This window comes from Argentina silus (assembly GCF_951799395.1).
Source record: "Argentina silus genome assembly, chromosome: 16".
NCBI lineage: Eukaryota > Metazoa > Chordata > Actinopteri > Argentiniformes > Argentinidae > Argentina > Argentina silus.
This window is the reverse complement of record NC_139670.1, coordinates 15919645-15927144: the sequence shown is the minus strand read 5'-3', so window position 1 is coordinate 15927144 and position 7500 is coordinate 15919645. Positions and strand designations below refer to the sequence as shown.

The following is a 7500-nucleotide window of genomic DNA, read 5'->3' as shown; positions in this document are numbered from 1 at the left end:
ATAAGGATATTGCAATGCCATACAACTTTGTTGTGGCTGATTTAGGCGAGCTATTTGGAGCATGCTAAAACAGGCCTAATCACTCTTGTCATTTTCCACGCAATGATGCTAAGCTGTCTGCAAATAGCGATTTAAATCACATTTTGGTCACTGATTCTCAGAATCTATAGATAGATTTCGACTTAGATCAAAATGAGATCAACTTCTCATTGGATCATTGCCCGTGGGTTACAGTAAAAGCAAGAACTCACCATATACTGTAAAACAACCATTATTCATATCAAACTGCCACTTGTGCAATGATGTACCCTATTTCAATGTTTACAGTACATCTGAAAAAGGGGTTTAGAACCAGACTGTACGCTTAAGAGTCCAAAGATGTCCTGAAAATAACCTCAGACGAACGACGCAGCAGAGACCAGGAAGAAGGCCTGTTACAGAGCTGAGGCTTAATAGGCGCGGTGAACTTTGCTCTGCTGGTATTGATCGAGCAGACTGATCTGATGGAGATGTCCTACAGTTACGTCCAGGCAGAGCAGTCATGCCGTTCCTGGAATGCTGTTCGGGAGAGGCACTCGGCATTGCCTGCGGTTATGTAAGGTGGATAGCAATAATGACTTGAGAGGAGATGGGACCTGGCTCAGTGTAGGAAGGGAAAACGATGGTGTCACCCTTAAGAGGGATGTTGGCTTCTAGTCAATGGATAGATTCAGAGCATTCTGCCAACGGAATGAGGGTGGGTAAGTGGGGTGTTTGTCTGCATGTGTGTATGCATAATGTATGCACACGTGCTTGTACGTGAAAGCCTATCCCATCCCATCCACCTCTCTGGCTCTCTCTCTCTCTCGCTCTGTCTCTCTCTCTGTCTCTCTCTCTGTCTCTCTGTCTCTCTCTCTCTCGCTCTGTCTCTCGCTCTGTCTCTCTCTCTCACTCTGTCTCTCTCTCTGTCTCTCTCTCTCGCTCTGTCTCTTTCTCTGTCTCTCTGTCTCTCTCTCTCGCTCTGTCTCTTTCTCTGTCTCTCTGTCTCGCTCTCTCTCTCGGTCTCTCTCTCTCTCTCTCTCTCTGTCAATCTGTCTCTTTCTCCCTCTGCCCCTCTCCACCTCTCTCTGTCTTCACACACACACCCCCCCCTGCACAGTCAGAGAAGCTCTGATGCTATTTCTGGCCCAGTCTCCAGGAGCCGTTAAAACGCAGGGGGCCTGAAATAGCTCCACTCATCCCCCGTGGGAGGGGTAGGGAAGGGAGGGAGACCAATGACCCCTGCAGAGACTGGCAGCCAGGGTTAGGGAGGGGGGTTATCCGCCAGTGCAAGCAGGAATGTGTCTTGTCGTGTATGTGTGTGTGTGTGTGTGGGGGGGGACATCCTAATCCTCACAGTGTGTAATTGATTCCTATGCAAATCAGAGACCCTACAAAAACGAACATATTAATTCCAAAACTACATGAACTATTATCCTTGCATTAAGATGGGCTCAATTCAACTTATTGAGTGATTTGCTGATGACATTTTTGCATTTTAGCTCATTTTAAGAGTGTCATAGTAAATGGCCTGAATACTTATGTACATGAGGTATTTCTGTATTTCAATTTTAATAAATTTACTGAAATTTCAAAAGATTGTGTGTGGATTGATGGCAAATTCTTTTAATTTAATCCATTTTAAATTGAGTCTAGAGCACAATAAAATGTGGGAAAAGGTGAAGAGGTCTGAATACTTTCCAAAGGCACTGTAAATATATGTGTGGGCATTTCATTTGTCGCTGTTGTTGTTCGTTTATGCGTGCGTCATGCGTCCAAGCATGTGTGTGTTTGTGTGTGTGTTTGTGTGTGTGTGTGTGTGTGTGTGTGTGTGTGTGTGTGGGTGTGCACTTTTGGTGAGTAGGTGTTGTAATGTCGATCCAAAAGACACTGCCACTCAGCAGCTGTGGATTTACACTAACGAGAGCTGGCACTCCCTCAATCCCCCCCCCCCTCCCTCTTAAGATACCCCTCTTGTCCTACGGTTGCACACACGCAAACACATGGCTAAATCCCAATGGGTTCACTTTCATTAAGGGTAAAGCAACTCCCATAAACAGGGCAAGGTTTCTTCCTATACGGGCCAGTCCCTTGTTTCAGTGAGAGTGGTGTTCTTATTGGCTCCTCGTTGATTGATGATTCCTGACAGAGCCTGAAAGTGCAGATATAGGATAAAGTCCCATGTCACTAACTAAAAAGCAACATTAGATATTAATATCAATATTGGTTAGCAGGGGGAAGGAAGATAATTGTTCTATTACTACCACAAGGCTGCCCGGCTGTCTCTCTGCGTTTTTACTTTTGTTGTCTGTCTGCATGTGCGAGGGTGGTGGTGGGACATAACTGAAATGTGTTGGTCAGGAGGTGGTGTGTGTGTACAATTTTCTAAAGTAATGGGGGATAAGATCAACATTCCGGACCGAAATAGCAACTGGCACCTGTTGTCACTCTAGATACCACCGTCTCTTAGGCTATACACACCCGCACATTGACACACACACACCACACACTCAGGCACACTACCACACACACACACACACACACACACACACACACACACACACACACACACACACACACACACACACACACACACACACAGTTGCTTCACTACTACATACTACACTATTGCCTGTCCTTAAATTCCTTTCAGACTGGTAACTACTTGTTATACAGCTCTGGCCAATCATAGACACCGCACCACAGGATCGAACACTCGTAAAATGTTATGGAGCCTTAAAGAAACAGTCGTAATAAGTAAAATCGTAAAATCCCTCCGTTACTACTGAGTCAAGGTTCTGTCATGGAATAGGTCGTCATACTGACACCAGATAAATAGTTAGGTTATAAACATTTACAACGTGTTCCTCAGATATAGCACCTGGCATGAGAAAGTTGACAACTATTAAGTCATCGGGCACCCGGGGGGGGTGGGCTCTCGGCACTGATAAAGGTTATTCTTTGGAAAGTCATATCGTATTGCCTTCAGGGTTTCCCAACACCAGATTAGGACTGTTGCCAATGTGTCACTTAATAACCCCTTCCCTTCCCCTGAAACATATCCCTCCTTGTCACAACAAAAGTGTGAGGAAGACCCCTGACCTGTACCCTACTTTACTGCTGCGCTTAGGTGTCCTTTATTAGGTTGCAATCTCTGGCATTTCACGTTCTAATGTGTTCTTCAGATTTCAGTGATTCAGCTCTTTTGGGAACAAGTTCCGGTAGAGCTTGAATTCGACCTGCGAAAATACGGTTTCAGTACTGTGAGTGAAAAGGTTATTATTCTGCAAAGCGTTGGTGTAAAGACCAACATTATGCAGCTGCTTATTCCGACATAGCTTATGTCGTTGGAGTCACATATGAGGGAGTCTCGCATGTCTGGCTCTTTTTCTTCTCTGTAATCTCATTTAGAGTTGTCACTCATGAGTCAGGTCAGCGACCCCATTTAAACCATGCGTTAACATGCGTCCTGTGATCGGATCAGGTATGGCCAGGTCAAATTTACACCTTGCTTGACGGGTCTTCCGTGTGTGCATTGTGATCGGATTTTGTTTAAATGTCTACTCGTGCGGCTCGCCGTCACATGCCTAATTGAAATAAAGTTTATTTTGTATTTTTTTTATGGGGCAGTCCCACTCTTCGTCCCATTTTTCATCTTCATAGGATAGAGACAGGGAAGTAAGGAGGAGATGGCTTGTCAGCAAGACATGGGCCGGGCTCGAACCCATGCCGACATGGGCCTACGTGTGCACTGTAGGCCATGGTGCTAGATCACTGGACCACCCCAGGCTATGAAGTCAAACAGAATGCGGTTAACGACCCTTGTATCCGGATTGCATTAAGACTTGCCCGCAATGCGGCTGCGATGGAAGCTCGTCCACCTCCAGAGGTGGTTTTACAGATCGGATCACAATGTGTATTTTTTCCATTTACGCCTGTCTTTTCTAGTGGACACAATCAGAATGCGGATAGTATCCTGATACAGGACACGTTTTAAATACAAGGTGTAAATGGGGTCAGTAACTTTCCACTGGCACCTCAGGTTAAGAGTGAGACTCCCCTTTCGCATCCTCATATCTGTTCCGATGCCCCACATTTTCACCCTGTCATCCTGGGCAACCATTGTGAAAGTGCCAATTACTGACCCATTTTACTTGTTAACTCAGACAACAAAATGTCATTGTTTTGACAAAGGGGTGATCCTGCAACGAGTCTCAGGGACTCAAGTTTGAATGTCTTACAGAGCAGTATGTGTTTTCCATTACTCTTCAGAATACCATTTTATCCATGCTCCTCTTTTTGAGAGATACATGATCTGTAATTGAGTTTCTGCGTGTTCATTCTCTTGCTTATTGACCTACTTGTTTGGCTCTTTATAAGATGTCTATTGACATCTTGACACTTATCGATGATGGTAATCTGAGCCCTTTCGAGAGGTGGCAATTGTTGACATAGCCATGTGTATAAAAAAAATGTCCTCCCAACTAATTCCACCAACCAGTACTACAAACGAATCTAAAACGAATACATTCAAATGATGGTTTAAAGCCTATCAATGGTAGTGTTGTCCATACACTTGTTATACTATTCTATGAGGATTCAGCACCTGAACAGTACTTTAGAATACGTTTTAAGTGAGCATGTTGCTAAACAGATTTATTTATCGGACCACTTCAGAACTATGAGTGTGGGCCTTCCGTTCTTCCTGCATCTCTTTTGACGTACCCCCCAGCATATCAGCCGTGTCCAAGATAATGTACCCAGTCATTCTTCCCGTGTTGTTGTGTCTCATTGTCGTGATGATGTTGGTTCCAGCAGAGAGACAACAGAGGATGGGTTTAATGGGCCAAGGAGAATGCTTGCCATTTTACAGAGATTTCAATTTCATCTGCTTCACTGACTTGACTTACTCCAGAGGTTAAGAGAGTTTCCTTGAATTATGGAACAGATTGTTTTGGGATCTCTGATTTTAGGCCAAACATGTCAGACAAGATGGCATGTTCCTATTCTCTCTCTCAAAGAGGTTTTTGGTTGGGCGATTGTTTCTCTGTGGGACTTGATGATTATCTATCTCAGACAAGGTTCCAGTAAGACTTCTGAGATCACGCCTTACAGATCTGGGTTCAAATTGTATTTGTTGTCCCTCAAATACTTTAAGCATTTGACGGAGCCTGCCTGGAGTGCCAGATAGGCAGGGCTTGCACTGTTGTGACAATTCAGTTGTTTCTGTTGAGCCAAACAAATGCTCTTTGAACCCAGAACCTGAAACTGAGATGTGCACATCGCTGCTAGTGCATATCCATGATGTCTGTTTATTCTATGGAACACAGAGATGTGTAGCAGGAACTGCTGTCTCTCCCATTTAAACCCATGGAGAGAGAGTCGTATGCCGGGCAAATCCTGTGAAATATTGATGAAGCCAGGGTAAACCTGGGAACGTGTACAGTATCTCTCTGACGTAGCTAGTACAGCACTTTCCTTTACTGGGGTGTGAACAACACTAGGAAACTAAACGGCCAGGAGAAGGGCGTCATGATTGAATAGTTCATTCCAATCTGGGTTGGACACTGTCGTTCAAATAGGGATTTCAAAGACCTCCCCCTCTTTCTGGCAATGTTGACCAGCGGGCTGCGTTCAACAAGACACAACGTTGTGAAACGTTCGGATACAGAAACGCATCACGTACAACCAGACAGACATGCCTCTCTGATATGTAGAATCTGGGTAAACATGTCAGCTCCATTGATGACATTTCTATCTCCAAGGTTATGGACGTTGCACCCTCCTGAACGTGACCCTGTTTAAGAATCCAATGTTGTTGTTGTTTTTTTTTACACAGAGTAGGAGTTCTCAGCTCGAACTCATTGACGTGTGTATGGTGCTAATGATTGGACCCATCGCTGCAGCCATGTCTGTGACTGGAGGTAACAGACGTGGCTGTCTGACTGAGGGGGAGAATGAAAGACAAACACAGCATTATGCTCAGGAGCAGGGACATCAATAGCCTCTTCCCCCCTCCCCTCATCCCATCTCCCCTCATCCCACCTTTCCCCCTCATCTCTCCCTCTTTTCTTCACTAATTACTGCTGGCCTCTGACGCTTGTCTAAGTCTCTCATGCCAGCGTGTAACAAAGCGCCAGTGGGACTGTGTGTGTGTGTGTGTGTGTGTGTGTGTGTGTGTGTGTGTGTGTGTGTGTGTGTGTATGTGTGTGTATGTGTGTCTGTGTGTGTGTGTGTGTGTGCCAATTTGCCGATAATATGTTTGTTACTGTTCTTGGACTGTTCTTACTGTATATAATGTTTCCAGATGTCTATTTTATTCTATTATTCTATTCTGTTGTCACTTTATTTTGTTGTTGTTGTTTGTGATGTGAGCTGCTTTAACGCCTTAATTTCCCCCTGGGGATGGATGGATGGATGGATGGATGGATGGATGGATCTATCTATCTATCTATCTATCTATCTATCTATCTATCTATCTATCTATCTATCTATCTATCTATCTATCTATCTATCTATCTATCTTGTTACTCTGTGTGTGTATGTGTGTGTGTGTGTGTGTGTGTGTGTGTGTGTCTGTGTGTCTGTGTGCACTCATGTGCGTGCCAGTCTAATTGCTAATGGCGCTGACATTTGCGAACTGTCACCGTGGCAACTCCACAACCTTTTCATGAAGGTTAACCCAAATGGCGAGCACAGAGCGGCATCTCTGGGTTATGTAACATGATGGCTACCGCTGGCAACGTCATCAGATGATGTCACCCATATACCACCTGATCGTAGCCCCCCCCCTGTATCTACGGTGATCTCAATAATATGGCATATGCTGTATCATCATTTACTGTATGTCAGTTCAATGATGTTGATTCAGTAAACCTAAAGCTATTGACTGCCACTCAAAGGGCAATTGATTGGGCAGGACTGTCTCATGAAAATGTCTGTCTTATGAATTATGCCTTGTGCTGGTTGTAAAGGATGGGCCCGCTCCCTTTGTCAATCATCTCAAGGTTTAGTCTTGAGGCCCACCCTGATCATTTTCTCCATATTTTTGCTCAAATGTAAATCGTATAGTTCCTATTCGAAACTTTTATTTTTATTTTGCGTGAGCATTTCTGGTGAAGGATGCCTCTTAACCAAGGACACTATAGAAAACTTGCCACCGCAAACCTACCTAACGCATTGACGAAATTACATAATCCTGGCAGCTTACTCCATCCAATTACTCTGTCCGATCCCTCTCACCCAATTCATTTAGATGGATTCCATTCATTAACATAGTTCCATCCTCAGTGGAAGAACTTATGACTAACCCAAGTCCCCTGACCCCACAACATTCAAGCCTGTAAGCCATCAGCACCCAAACAAAACAACCCACAATTACCATCCATCCACCAAGAGAGCCACATAAAACTCCCTTTGCGGACATAAACCATTGGCTGGCGTGCTTTCCATTCCACTGTGAGGAGACAGATGCACGTTAGG

General features: G+C 44.5%; 1 protein-coding gene across 1 annotated transcript in view; it reads left to right on the top strand.

The window, feature by feature from the left end:
* ablim1b (actin binding LIM protein 1b) overlaps nt 1-7500 on the top strand; it is a gene marked incomplete at its 5' end in the record, with an annotated part of 58212 nt that overhangs the window by 20233 nt on the left and 30479 nt on the right. The gene's annotated exons all lie outside the window — the stretch shown is intronic.